At 42.5% G+C, this 14,616-nt stretch overlaps 1 long non-coding RNA gene across 1 annotated transcript; it reads right to left on the minus strand.

Moving 5' to 3' along the window:
- Positions 1-7,525: 7,525 nt before the first annotated feature.
- On the minus strand, positions 7,526-14,615 carry LOC125967616 (uncharacterized). Its single transcript, XR_007480796.1, has 3 exons — positions 14,264-14,615; positions 13,529-13,631; positions 7,526-10,287 (listed from the first exon to the last, which is right to left on the minus strand). It is a non-coding gene; the product is annotated as an uncharacterized lncRNA (long non-coding RNA).
- Between the last annotated feature and the right edge of the window lies 1 nt (position 14,616).

A 14,616-nucleotide genomic window follows, 5' to 3' on the forward strand; every position in this document is an offset into this window, starting at 1 on the left:
CCTAACCCTAGCTCTAACTCTAACCCTAACGCTAGCTCTAACCCTAACACTAGCTCTAACCCTAACCCTAAACCTAGCTCCAACCCTAACCCTAGCTCTAACCCTAACGCAAGCCCTAACCCTAACCCTAGCTCTAACCCCAACCCTAGCTCTAACCCTAACCCTAGCTCAAACCCTAACCCTAGCTCTAAACCTAACCCTAGCTCTAACCCTAGCTCTAACACTAACCTTAACTCTAACCCTAGCTCTAACCCTAGCTCTAACCCTAACCCAAGCTCTAACCCTAACGCTACCCTAACCCTAGCTGTAACCCTAACCCTAATCCTACCTCTAACCCTAACCCTAGCTCTAACCCTAGCTCTAACCCTAACCCTAGCTCTAACCCTAACCCTAGCTCAAACCCTAACACTAGCTCTAACCCTAACCCTAGCTCAAACCCTAACACTAGCTCTAACCCTAGCTCTAACCCTAACCCTACCCTAAGCTCAAACCCTAACCCTAGCTCTACACCTAACACTAACCCTAACCCTAGCTCTAACCCTAACCCTAGCTCTAACCCTAACCCTAAACCTAGTTCCAACCCTAGCTCTAACCCTAACCCCAACCCTAGTTCTAACCCTAACCCCAACCTTTCAAGGACTTTCCAGGACTTTCCAGGACTTCCCAGGATTTTCCAGGACTTTCAAGGACTTTCAAGGACTTTCCAGAACTTTCCAGGACTTTCCAGGACTTTCAAGGACTTTCAAGGACTTTCAAGGACTTTCAAGTTTTCAGCTCTAACCCTAACTCTAGCTCTAACCCTAGCTCTAACCCTAGCTCTAACCCTAACCCAAGCTCTAACCCTAACCCTAGCTCTAACCCTAACCCTAACCCTGGCTCAAACCCTAACCCTAGCTCTAACCCTAGCTCTAACCCTAGCTCTAACCCTACCCTAACCCTAGCTCTAACCCTAACCCTACCCTAACCCTAGCTCTAACCCTAACCCTAGCTCTAACTCTAACCCTAACGCTAGCTCTAACCCTAACCCTAACCCTAACCCTAACCCTAACCCTAAACCTAGCTCCAACCCTAACCCTAGCTCTAACCCTAACCCAAGCTCTAACCCTAACCCTAGCTCTAACCCCAACCCTAACCCTAACCCTAGCTCAAACCCTAACCCTAGCTCTAAACCTAACCCTAGCTCTAACACTAACCTTAACTCTAACCCTAGCTCTAACCCTAACCCAAGCTCTAACCCTAACGCTACCCTAACCCTAGCTCTAACCCTAGCACTAAACCTAACCCTAGCTCTAACCCTAACCTCAACCCTAGCTCTAACCCTAACCCCAACCTTTCAAGGACTTTCCAGGACTTTCCAGGATTTTCCAGGATTTTCCAGGACTTTCCAGGACTTTCCAGGACTTTCAAGGACTTTCAAGGACTTTCAAGCTTTCAGCTCTAACCCTAACTCTAGCTCTAACCCTAGCTCTAACCCTAGCTCTAACCCTAACCCAAGCTCTAACCCTAACCCTAGCTCTAACCCTAACCCTAACCCTGGCTCAAACCCTAACCCTAGCTCTAACCCTAGCTCTAACCCTACCCTAACCCTAGCTCTAACCCTAACCCTACCCTAACCCTAGCTCTAACCCTAACCCTACCCTAACCCTAGCTCTAACTCTAACCCTAACGCTAGCTCTAACCCTAACCCTAGCTCTAACCCTAGCTCTAACACTAACCTTAACTCTAACCCTAGCTCTAACCCAAGCTCTAACCCTAACGCTACCCTAACCCTAGCTCTAACCCTAACCCTAGCACTAAACCTAACCCTAGCTCTAACCCTAACCTCAACCCTAGCTCTAACCCTAACCCTACCCTAAACTCAAACCCTAACCCTAGCTCTACACCTAACCCTAGCTCTAACCCTAGCTCTAACCCTAACCCTAATCCTAGCTCTAACCCGAACCCTAACCCTAGCTCCAACCCTAGCTCTAACCCTAACCCCAACCCCAGTTCTAACCCTAACCCCAACCTTTCAAGGACTTTCCAGGACTTTCCAGGACTTTCCAGGATTTTCCAGGACTTTCAAGGACTTCCAAGGACTTTCGAGCTTTCAGCTCTAACCCTAACTGTAGCTCTAACCCTAGCTCTAACCCTAGCTCTAACCCTAACCCAAGCTCTAACCCTAACCCTGGCTCTAACCCTAACCCTGGCTCTAACCCTAACCGTAGCTCTAACCCTAACCCTAGCTCTAACCATAACTCTAGCTCTAACCCTAGCTCTAACTCTAACCCTAACGCTAGCTCTAACCCTAACCCTAACCCTAGCTCTAACCCTAACCCTAAACCTAGCTCCAACCCTAACCCTAGCTCTAACCCTAACCCAAGCTCTAACCCTAACCCTAGCTCTAACCCCAACCCTAGCTCTAACCCTAACCCTAGCTCAAACCCTAACCCTAGCTCTAAACCTAACCCTAGCTCTAACCCTAGCTCTAACACTAACCTTAACCCTAACCCTAGCTCTAACCCTAGCTCTAACCCTAACCCAAGCTCTAACCCTAACCCTACCCTAACCCTAGCTGTAACCCTAGCTCTAACCCTAGCTCTAACCCTAACCCAAGCTCTAACCCTACCTTAACCCTAACCCTAACCGTAGCGCTAACCCTAACCCTAGCTCTAACCCTAACCCAAGCTCTAACCCTAACGCTACTCTAACCCTAGCTCTAACCCTAGCTCTAACCCTACCTTAACCCTAACCCTAGCTCTAACCCTAACCCTAGCTCAAACCCTAACCCTGGCTCTAATCCTAACCCTACCCTAACCCTAGCTCTAAACCTAACCCTAGCGCTTACCCCAACCCTAGCTCTAACCCTAACCCTAGCTCAAACCCTAACCCTAGCTCTAACCTAACCCTAATCCTACCTCTAACCCTAGCTCTAAACCTAATTCTAGCTCTAACCCTAACTTTAAACCTAACCCTTGCTCTAAGGAAGTGTATGGTTATATGGTTACACATGTTGCAAATTTTCTATGATAAAATTTTTTTGGTCCCACCTAGATTCGAACCCAGGTCGCTGGGGTGAAAGCCCAAAGCACTAACCACTACCCTATGGAAGCCTTGCTCTTAGTGGTGTACATGTATGGTTTTATGGAGCAGCTCACAAGCGACTAGCTCTGAAGACTCCACAGCAGATGTCATCACAACACGTTGTGTACACGAACACCTAGCAAAGTACAATTTAAAATGACACTTTCGAAGTACCCAAAGTTAAACTTACAAAAGAAAACCCATAACAAATAAAACTTACACAAGAAGAGCCCTAACGTGGCACTTGACTGTCAGTGTCAAATGCAAAATGTAAACAAGGACCATGTGAAAATTAGGTCAATGCAATCTCCGGTTAGAATATGTTATTTTGTAGGTATTAACAAGTAGAATAGTTTTAAATTAGTCACAATTATTTAGGCAGATAATTATGGGATATTTTGGTACACTACACGAGGTAAAAAAAAATAAGAATAAAATAAATAAATAAGAAAGTGTAGCGAACGATTTGGTGAACGATTCTTTTGAACAAATATTTTGAGTGAACCGATTCTAAAGATTCAGTTCCTTAAGAACTGGAATACACATCGCTCGTACAAAACAGTGCAAGCTATTGTAAACTGCCGGTCGAAATAGCTGACTGGTTAGTGACTCGGATTCTTGCTTGGCAAGAGCTTGGTTCGAACCCAGGTGCGAGGAATGCTTTTGTTGTGCAATTAACCCTTTATTTATTTATTCTCTCTTTTTTTTTAAAACCTCGTGTAGTGTACCTACACATATTGTCATATAAAGCAGTTAACCAAATGTCTGATTTTTATGTTTTAATTGGCGAATATAAAAACAAGGAATAAGACGGCAGACAAGTTTTAACATAAATGTTTATTAAAAATAATATTAAAAGCAAATTTCAAACCAGCAATCTAATGTGAAATTGCAGTAGATATATTGGATAACAATCTTTAGGCGTATATAGGTATACACATTATTTGAAAACGACTATAATGGTTATACTACGATTCAAGTGTTTACCAGCTCAGTGGCCTGAGAGGAGAGTGTCCGCCCTGAGTTTGGGAGGTGGTGGGTTCAAACCCCTGCCGAGTCATACCAGTGACTATAACAATGATACCCATTTCTTCCCTGCTTGGCACTCAGTGTAAGGGGTTGAAATGGGGCCACCCCCCTGCTGCTCACGATCATTGGGACTTTTGGCACTCTTTTGGACTCGTGTAAGGCAGCGGTGTCGAAGTCCAGTCCTCGAGGGCCGCAGTTCATCCTCACGTTCTGCAGGAGCCTGATCATTGAATCAGGTGTGTTTAACGAGGGAAACTTGGAAAACATGGAGGAATGCGGCCATGTCTGAAAATGTCTGAGTTTTATGTTTTAATTGGTGAATAAAAAAAACAAGGAATAAAACACCAGACAAGTTTGAACATAAATGTTTATTTGAAAATAATATTAAAAGTAAATTTCCAACCAGCAATCTAACGTGAAATTGCAGTAGATACATTGAAAAGCAATATTTTGGCGTATATATGCATACACGTCTTTTTAAAACTACTGTAAGTGTTATAAAATCAAGATTACCCAAAGAGAAGCATAATCTCCCCGTTGTTGCATAACGGCGCATCCCTTCATGCCATAAAGTTAGCCGTTAGCTTGGAGAAAACGTGCATAAAAGAAGTGGTGTTTCAGTGAGTCGTTCTTTCTTTCCTTGGCAAATCGTAAATCTACATTCTGGCTTACATAGTTCACGCCAGGAGGGAGACGCAACCCGTTCACTGATCCGTTGATGCACGGGAAGGAAGGCGGTTCACCCATTAACTCGTTCGCGAACGGGAAAGTCAGGATTCGTTCCCTCACAGGTCCGTTCTCGCGATGAACTGGAAATGCGAATCACTCACTCACTGACTGACTCGTTTACGCACAGTTCCGTTCGGTTGATAAACGGGAAATTCAATTCATGACTCGTTCGTGAACGGGAAGTTACGTCATTTTCTTCTTCGTTTTGTTTTACGGCGAGGTGGCACCAGCTTCAATGCGCATTACCGACACCTACTGGTTGAAGGCATATGATCTGAAAAAAGAATTCGTTCTTTTGAACGAATCGTTCACTCACGAGCCAACACGAGCTCAATCGGGCTATACCAAGCATGTTTTTGGGATGTGGGAGAAAAACGGAGATCCCAGAGAAAACCCACGCGGGTACGGGGAGAACATGCAAACTCCACACAAGGAGGGCAGGAGGTGGAATCAAACCCGCAACCTCCTACCTGTAAAGCGAACGTGCTAACCAGTGCCCCACCGAGCCATCCAATTAGGATTGTAACGCTTCAAAGCAATTACGCTGACGTGTAAATTATGGCGGGACTTATTTTGATTGCAACTTTTGAGACATTTTATGGTGTTAGTTTTGCTTTGCTAGACTAGCTTCTTCCACCTTCAAAGGCTCAGGGGGAGAAGTTAATCATACGCCTGGGCGTCTAGCGCCACACAAGCAAAAGTGTAGAAAAGCCGCCCCCACAGCTCTGCCCATAATCGGCTGTACAAGTGAGCGCCTCGGCTTCCTGTCACCATTATATCTGTGTTCAAGTCGAGCCAGGAGGACGGCGGGCGCTTCCCTGGATACATGGCCGCTGCCGTTTTGATCTTTGGACTGTGAAAGCTAAAGTCGCTCTCACAATGCTCGCTCATGTCGGCGGGATTTTCCGGGCCGTTGGCGGCTAAAAAATGTCCGGCCCGGCCGCCGACGCCTCTCGCTGTACGCAAGAAGAACACTTTGTGGGATGTCGTTGGTTACGCTTTACGCTCGCTCGAACATCTCTTTGATTACACGACAAAAGAAGCTTCCGAGTGAAACGGGTTAAATACACTTTGGTCTCTTCCAAAGGCGTAACCTTCATATTTTGGGGCAAAAAGTTGACATTTGGAGACACACACAAACCAATAACAAAATTAAACATGATATGCTAGCAAAAAAGAAGACATTTATGAAATCAGCATCAAAACACGTTTAGGGACACAATCAAGTTTGTCTCATTATTCAAAATGTATGTACGCCGGGCCCTGATTTTTGTTAATCCCGATAGTTTTCCATGACAACACATTGCGCTTGTTTGAACAAAACAGCCTGCTTGCATTCATCTTGTTGGCACGCGGTGGCATTAAAATGATCAGGATGCGGGAGCGCCACTCGAAGGTGGCGCGTCATTAAATGTTAAAAAAAAAAAAAAGTCTGGTGACACCTCGTCGCGTGGTGAGGTTGGTGGGCAATGCAACTTCCTGTGCAGCTGTCAGCATAACACCTCCCAAGATGCTGCTGCGGGAATCTGCGGCACCGCTCGCGTTCCTTCTTGACTTTCTCTTCTCCAATTGTTGATGAATGTGCTCCGTTTGATCCTTTTGATTGCTGCATCATGAGTTTATTTTTCCTTCGGGCTGCTGCATGAGATGGAGACATATTTCTTGGGCAGGTAGCAGATCGGGTTGCGGCAACCGCGGCCGAGGCAACCTTTCCTTATTGTACTTCCTTCTCTCTGCCATATCCATTTATATGCCCAAATATGACTTTCTCCATCTGCTTCTTCCATTTATAGAGCTAGATTTGTTTGTTTTGTATGGAAGTTTTTTTGGGGGGGAAACCGCACTCTGATGAGCATCCTGCCTGAAACGTTTAATTGTGGTGCGTGCTGCATTTTGTGCAAAAAAGGGTTTGCCCTCCCTAACAAAACGTGTTTATTCCAAAACTCTCCACATGTTGACTAGAGCTTTCATCCATGTGAACTTTTTTGTTGCATAAGGATGGTAATTTAAGTATTTATAATTTGAAACCGTGATACTATTTATACTTTTAAAGGCAGGCAGGGAACGTTTAATCTTTTGTATACAGAGGCCAAATTAATGATATAAATCAACTGAATGAAAGGAAGACGCACTTAAAACGATAAACATTGGAAATGACACCAAAAACCAACAAAGTGAGAGAGTTAACGCACACTGGAGGCTTGATGGGAGTTGATTGGCTTTGAAAAATAACAAAAGAAAATCTAGACTCTCCACCAATTTAGTTTGTTCTTGGATAATGTAACAAAAAATTAAAAAACAAACGCAACAAAAATCTTTGTTTGTAGTCAAAGGGTTGTGCTTGACACAAAATGTAACCACTGATTGGAAATTGACAAAAAAAGCTGTAGTGCACATTCCGACCCCGACTTGGCAGTGTAAACAAAACACACCACGAGTCTTCACACATTGTTTTTATATCATGTTTAATGTCTTCCCTCATTAAAAGTTGTTCAATTAACAATAGTGCAATGAGAAATTTTATTTGTGACATGAATAAAAAAAAATTTAATAATAAATTTAATGTATAATATATATATATATATATAAATTAATTAATTAAAAAAATAAAAAATATATTTTTTAATAAAAATAATAATAAAAAATAAAAAAATAAAAAATAAAATAAAAAATAAATAAAATTAAAAATAGTGAAAAAGTAGTTTTTCAATGGAAAAGCATTTCTAGGGCAGGAATCCAAAACAATCAAAAGAAAAAGAGTAAGTCCAGCGTAAAGTGAGCGTGCCTTCCTGAACGTCTTCTTAGCTACGGTCAAGTGAGGACCCCCTGTACTTTATGTGGTGTGCAACATGGGAGTCAACTAAACCACAACCATCCCCTTACCCTCTGATGAATGCTTACCGTGCTTGTTATATCGTTTTAATGTCGGCCGTGACTAGTTTTGGAAACATTCGAGAGAAAATATATGTTTTTATGATCTTTGAAACATACAATTACAATATAGTGCTCAGATACATCCAACATTTGATTGGGAGCTGGCAACTCAGGCTACGCCACTGCTGTTTTTACTAGCTTGTTGTCGTGTAAAAGTGCCCGAAAACAGCAAAACCCAAGCCCGAGGAATCCAAACTAAACACTATTCATAAGTCTAAAATGGAAAACGTCGCATGAACATGAGAGCCGTAATCTAAAGTCCCCAAAACCAGCAGAAAACTATTGTGATTATGGCACAAAAGCGCAGCAACAGGTTTAACAACTGCGCTGTTAACCTCACCTGAACTTTAATGGCTTTTTGTTGTCGCCTTTTTTTTTTTTTTGTCCGCCCCTTCACTTTTCTTAAGACAGACAATACTTTGAATGCACAGGGAGCCGCTTCAGCCATAAATCGCATGGAGGGAGGCTAAATATTGACTGCCTGATCCCACATCGGCGTCTCTTGTGACCAGGATGGACCTTTGTCTTATTCTCTGCCGGCATGCAATCGAATTGTAAACAACACCCACCATGTTATTATTTACTGCCACCTTTTGACGTGACATCTAAAAGGCAGCGAAAAGAATAGGCCCGCTCACCTTTAAGTCATGACGCTTGGAAAGAAAAAAAAAATGGGTGCTTTATGAATGGCCACAAAATGCGTGAATGATAACGAGCATTAATATGTCCATTGAGCGTGCTCGCATTCATGCCACATATGAAATCCCCTTTGAATGAGATCAGTTCCCTCCTGTCAGAGCCCATTAGAGCCGTCCCACAGTCCCAGTGGCCGGCTGACAGGGGAGAAACCCGAGCTGTGGCCTGTAGCAGCATTAGCATTAGAAAATGAGCAATCAGCTGGAATGAAGCACAAGAAGAGGGTGGGAGGGAGCAGGATGGAGGAGGGGAACAGCCTCCAGCAAAATGGAGCTTCAACAGTGGTGGCAAAGTTATGGCCAAATCTACATATTAGCAGTTGGAAATAACTGGTCATTAAAGTATTATTATTGGCAATAACCAGCCTCTATTTTACTTGGGAACAAACTTCATAAGGTGGAGAACTATACTGTATTATACAGTTGCTGCTAGAAGTGCAATAATAGAAATGTTGCTATATTAATACCTGACAGCATCGACCAAAAGTCAGAATTATTAGCGGTTAGAACAGCAAATACAAATTTAAAGGGAAGTTGACCTCAAAATTGTCTTTACAATATGTTGTATGTACCCCTATTAGTCAAAACAAAGCTTTCTGATTAATATTGAGTTTGTGGAAATTCAGCCATTTTTTTACGGGTCGGCCATTTTGCCACTTGCTGTTGACTGAAAATGACATCATCAGGTCACAACCAATCGCAGCTCAGATGGGATTAATTAAGGATTGTCAAATCAAAGCTTCAGAAAACTTCAGTTTCGTCCACAGCAGCAAAAAGTGGTCGTTGTAGAGCAATATTGTCAAATGCTGGAATACTTATTTCCCACATCCGTATGATTCCAGTGGGTCAGGAAAGAAGTTAAAATGAAACTTTCCAAAAGAAAATGTCTGCGAAGTTAAGGTCTGGCTTCTTTTCCGACCGCACGCGGAAAAGAGCGCGGAACCTCTTTGACTTTGCGAAACAATTGAGTTAAAACACTCGATAAAACATTAATTAGCTTAGCGGTCTGGAGCAGATAACATAGATAAACCCCTATGTAGTTCATATTGATTAGAATATGCACATTGAGCGCGGGCTCTTAAGACAAGTTTTCCTTATTAAATGGACACAAAGCCTAGGTCATTATTCCTGCAAAGAGAGATCGCTTTAGATTTTATCTATTCACATAAAAAGCTTTGATTGGATTTCTTTCTGAGCGGGCCGTGCAATCTATTTTATTCAGGTTTGATTGTATTACCTCTTAATTAGTTTGTATATTGAGTCGAACAGGGCGTATCGATTCGGAGGTGCATTCATTTGCATTGCAAAAATCCTCCTTTAATCCAATATAATCTCATCCTTACTCAAACACATGTGGAGTGCACTCTTTTCCTGTTGCTACTCGGAGCTCCTTTCCTGCGTTACTATAACCTTGTAGTGTGTGTGTGTGTGTGTGTGGGGGGGGGGGTTTGTCTGCTTATTTAAAATGGCTTCAGGCCCGAATCCAAATGTAACGTGGGCGGGGTATGGCATCAATGTTTTATAATTATTTGGTATAAATTTGGATTTGGTATGAAAAAAGATAAATATGACATTCAGTATATTCTCATGCCCGGTGCTACTCAAGCATAAAGTCCGTCAAGGGGGTGTCGCATCATGTCCGAACCGTCAATCGGAGGCGTCAACAGACCAGTCGCCTCCCCCGGTGCGCAGCAGCAGGCCTCACAATGCTCTGTAATTAACCTCACCTGAACTTTAATGGCCCACCTCCGGGGGGACCGCCTGCTCCGGCTGGGTTAAAATTACTGTCACTGTCGTGGCACTGGTGGGGAGCTTGGACACAGTGGGTGGGTTCCGCCTTGATGAGCGAGAGACATGCAACACACAATCCCGTCAACAACATGCTTGTAATATCATCAGGAAAAAAATTAATGCCGTAATATTGAGGACAATTGTACAAACTGCGCCACTTCAAAGTTGTAATTCTCTACTACTGCCACCTAGAGGACTGGAGTGTCATGTCAGAACATTAGTGAAAACATAAATCATTAGCTTTGACTTTTGGGATTCTACGACAACATTCTTGTGCCCACAGAGCTTAATAAAGACTAAATCCGAAGTCACATGCAAGCAATGTTTCAGATCATCATCGAGGAGTCAGAGGTCTGCGTTTGAGACCAGCTGCACTCTCCGATGGTGCGTGAGCTTCCTCGCTAGCCGTGAAACAACAGCTGCTCGCTGCCCATCCGACATGTTTGCCACTTTGTACGTGTGCATTTCAACTGTGAGCTCAAGCCCGTCTGATCCCAGAGCTTTGCTGGCTGGATTTTTGGATGCGTCCACAGAGTCTGAAGTCATCCTGGCTAATACGCCCAGGCAGGTTTTTCGGCCGGGGATGTTCTCACCATGTGTTGGGAGTGACTGAATGTGTGTACTGTACGAGTGTGTGTGTGTGTTCATGTGGTGAGTCACAGCCGCCCAATGTGAGATCAAACCCTTGTATCGGGCTCTGGCTTTATAATCAAGTCTGAAGTTTTATCATTGCCATGCTGCTGGGTCTGAATACCGATATGGACTGTCTGTGCACGGCGGGCCGGTTTCCCTTACTTAGAAACAAAAGATAATTGTGAATTATTGAGCAATGCTAAACAAAGCGACTCTACAAGCTATGCATGAAAGAGGCCAAATAAATATATATCAGAAAACTTCCCAATTAAAGAGCCATGCCGAAAATTGAAAAGGAAGTCAGCCATTTTGGTTTGAAGCAGTCATTTTGAAGTTGTACGTTTAATGAACAATTTTCAGGATTCACAGTTAATCGGGGGAAACAAGCCTTTTTTATGGAGGTATTTCTCAATTTCTAAATTAATTTCTGCATTTATTTAATTGCAGAAAAATCTGATTAATAGTGCACTAATTATAATATTTTAATTGATTGGAGTTGTAATCGTTTCTTGAGATAAATTAAGCCACACACACACACACGAGCTGGCTGCCACAATATCCTAAGAGCTGCTATCTGTCTGCCGCTTGCATGAAGGATAAAGAAACAGGATGTGGAGCAGGGTGGGTGTCTGAGGGGGGGGGGGACATTTGGCCCTTCGACTGAATGCGCCTCAATGGGGCTTATTTTCATTAGAGCCAAACAAATGTGTCACCCCAATCATCACATGGCTGATTTTATCCTTCTGTTACTGTAGCTCCACAAGCATTTCCTTTTGTGAGCGGTCGCTCCTGATAATCCCGCCCGGACAAAAGCGGCCATGTGCCTCCGCAGAGCTCCATGACCAAAAGTCGTTTCCATTACATACTTTGCCCGTGATATCATACATAATGGAAGAGCGCTCGTAAGCATTTTTGTTTGTGAAGTCACTCCCGCTCGTGTTGACATAACGCGTGGCCAAACGCTGAGGTTAACTCCAACGGATTGTGTTGCACGTGTGTCGAGTTCCACCTTAAATCAAGAAGTATATAGTGTATGAAAGCCGACTTTTAATTGATTTATTTCAGGAGTGTAAATGAATCCTCTGTGGGGGGAATGATGCACGTTTTTGCCAGACTAACTGGCCCATTGCAGCTTTACTGACCCGGATCGTCAAAAAAAGTGACTATAATTTTTTTTTTTTACCTAATGAAAACATCATTCTACATTTTTTTTTATTTTAACAAGAACTGGCCTTGAATGGGCAGCCGCTCAAAAGTCCAACAAATTCCACACTAATTAAAGTTATGATTTTTTTTTCCCCCCAAATAATAATAAAAAGTAAATAGTAATAAATAATCTACAGGGTCACACTGTAGCAAACATAAAAACTTTATTAGCTATAAAGGCTATAACAGCATGTAAATCAAAATAATATGGTCCAGGGTCAAATTGTAGTCACCACAAAAATATTATTAGTTGTACTGGCAATAATTTGAGTAATATTTATGATACTTTTTGGAACTTGGAATGTTTTGTTTTAACTTATGAAGCCTATTTTTCCTGATATTGTTTGTGCAACTCGCTATAACAATAGCTTAGCACGTCATTGGTCCAAACAAAGACACATTTAGGAGCTTTACATACTATTTGTATGGAGCGACATCTCCATTCATACTCAGCAATCAAAGGCGTCTCTATGTAAACAAATGAATGATTATTATCCACTTTATGAGGAGTCACGTCAGTGGACTTTCTTTTCTCTAATCACTGTATGTTTTTTTTAAGCATTTTTTTCCATCTGAAACATTTTAGCTGAGTTTCTTGTGTTTGATAATTTTTCCCAGCAACACTTTTGTTGCTATTAGACACAATACTGTGTTAATAACATTAACATTGTGCCACACGTTTGAAGAGGCCGTCAAGTGAACACTTCATCGCAGCCATAAGGAATGTTGCACGGCCATGTGCACAAGATGTCAAAGCGCCAAAGTGTCAGCTGGGAAACATTTTCAAAGTCTTTTCGGCAGAGTGTGAAAATCAAAAAGCTTTGCAAAAACCCATCGATGAGAGTGATGAGTGTGTAGCAGTCAAAAGTAAAAGTACAGAATAGTTCTATTGTTAAATTACTTTTTTTGGGACCTCAGAAGGCTTCATAGAGAAAAAAATTGTGTGGAATTATTGTGAAAACATGCTTCTTGTCAATTTCTCTCTGGCTTGTACAAATGTTTAGCAGTATTTGAGGTAAAACGCACTACTGTGCATCCATCAAGAGCCACCAGAAATGTAAAAGTTGCTGTCATCAAAGCTGTCACACTGGCCGCTTTTGCTACTTCTGTTTTATGTAAGAATCCACACTCATGGAGTGCACAAGGGAAGTGGTGTATTAGTCACTGTCACTGAAAAGTGTGTCCGTGTCTGTGTGTGAGTGTGTGTTAAAGTGCCAAATGTGAAACAGAGGCTGCTATTGGCTAATGATTGACCAGAAACGTGTTTTTTCCATGAGCAAACACAGTCCAATGGATGCTAACAGCTTGGTGGGCCTTCACTCTGGACATGGGAATAATATACACCACAGCGCTTAAAATTCTCCCTGCCCTTAATCTCCTGTTGAATAAAATTCTGGTCACACTGCAACATTTGAAGATACAAACAAATGACAAAAGTGTTTGCTTACCCTAAATTGATGCAACTTCACTTGGGGCTCTGCCAGTATTAGACGCCAAAGTCCGCACTCTGCAATTGGCGAATTTCTCCATTTTCTTGTTGCCCTTATTCTCCTGTTGAATAAAACTGCAGCTTACTTGTCACATTTAACGATATGCGGCTAGAAATGACAAAAAAATAGCACACGCTAAGGTTAGCTCTGAATGCTGCAACATTATATCCCTCAGTCTCCACTTGGCTGAAGGACTCCATTTTTCATTATTCCCAATTTCCCGTACAAAATCTGCGCTCCGACCTTTCATTTTACTTAAAGTGGCTTTAAATAAAAAAAAAAACCCAAATTTAGGAATAGCTGGTATATCTAAGTAATATTTGAGTCTTTTTTGCGTGCGTGTACTCGGGCCACAAAGAAAGAAAAGCAAAGTGTCCTCCTCAAAGACACGCATTGTTATTCGGGTCGTTGACATTCCTCCCGGTGTCTGAGAAAGTGGAAACAGCGTGCCGCTGAGCGCCAGCCCTCGCCACCTATGCGACGCACCCAGTGGCTCCACATATTTAAACACAGCTATTGTAAAAATGGCCCTCTTCCTGTTGTTGTTGTTTTGCCCGAGACTTGATTTTATTCAAGCCCCGGGAAATGGAATCATTTCAATGCAGATGTTTTGCAGTGTAAACAGCCTTGGCAATCTTGGGGGGGTTGGGGAGTCTGAAAGGAAGGCATCAGCGACGTGTGGAGATGGCGTACCAGAAGTGGAAAATCTTCCCGGGTGGCAGTGGCGGGGCGTCATTCCCATTTTAATTACCACTCCTATAAAAAGAAAAAAAAAAGAACACTGGCTCTAGTTTGACACGAGCCCAAAAACCTGCAGATTAAATTAAACGACGCAAACTGCCAGAATTCAGCAAGCATTTATAGTGAAAGGAATCATATTTGGTAACTTATACTCAAATCGAGACATAAAGTAAAATCAAAATGGATGCCACCCATGGACAACCAGAAAAAGAGAGAGAGAAACAAATATAATGTATAATTTGTATACATTTCATTATACTTAATGTAAAACATGTCAATATACTTTATAAATTTGAATTATATAC

Source organism: Syngnathus scovelli, chromosome 4, assembly GCF_024217435.2.
Source record: "Syngnathus scovelli strain Florida chromosome 4, RoL_Ssco_1.2, whole genome shotgun sequence".
NCBI lineage: Eukaryota > Metazoa > Chordata > Actinopteri > Syngnathiformes > Syngnathidae > Syngnathus > Syngnathus scovelli.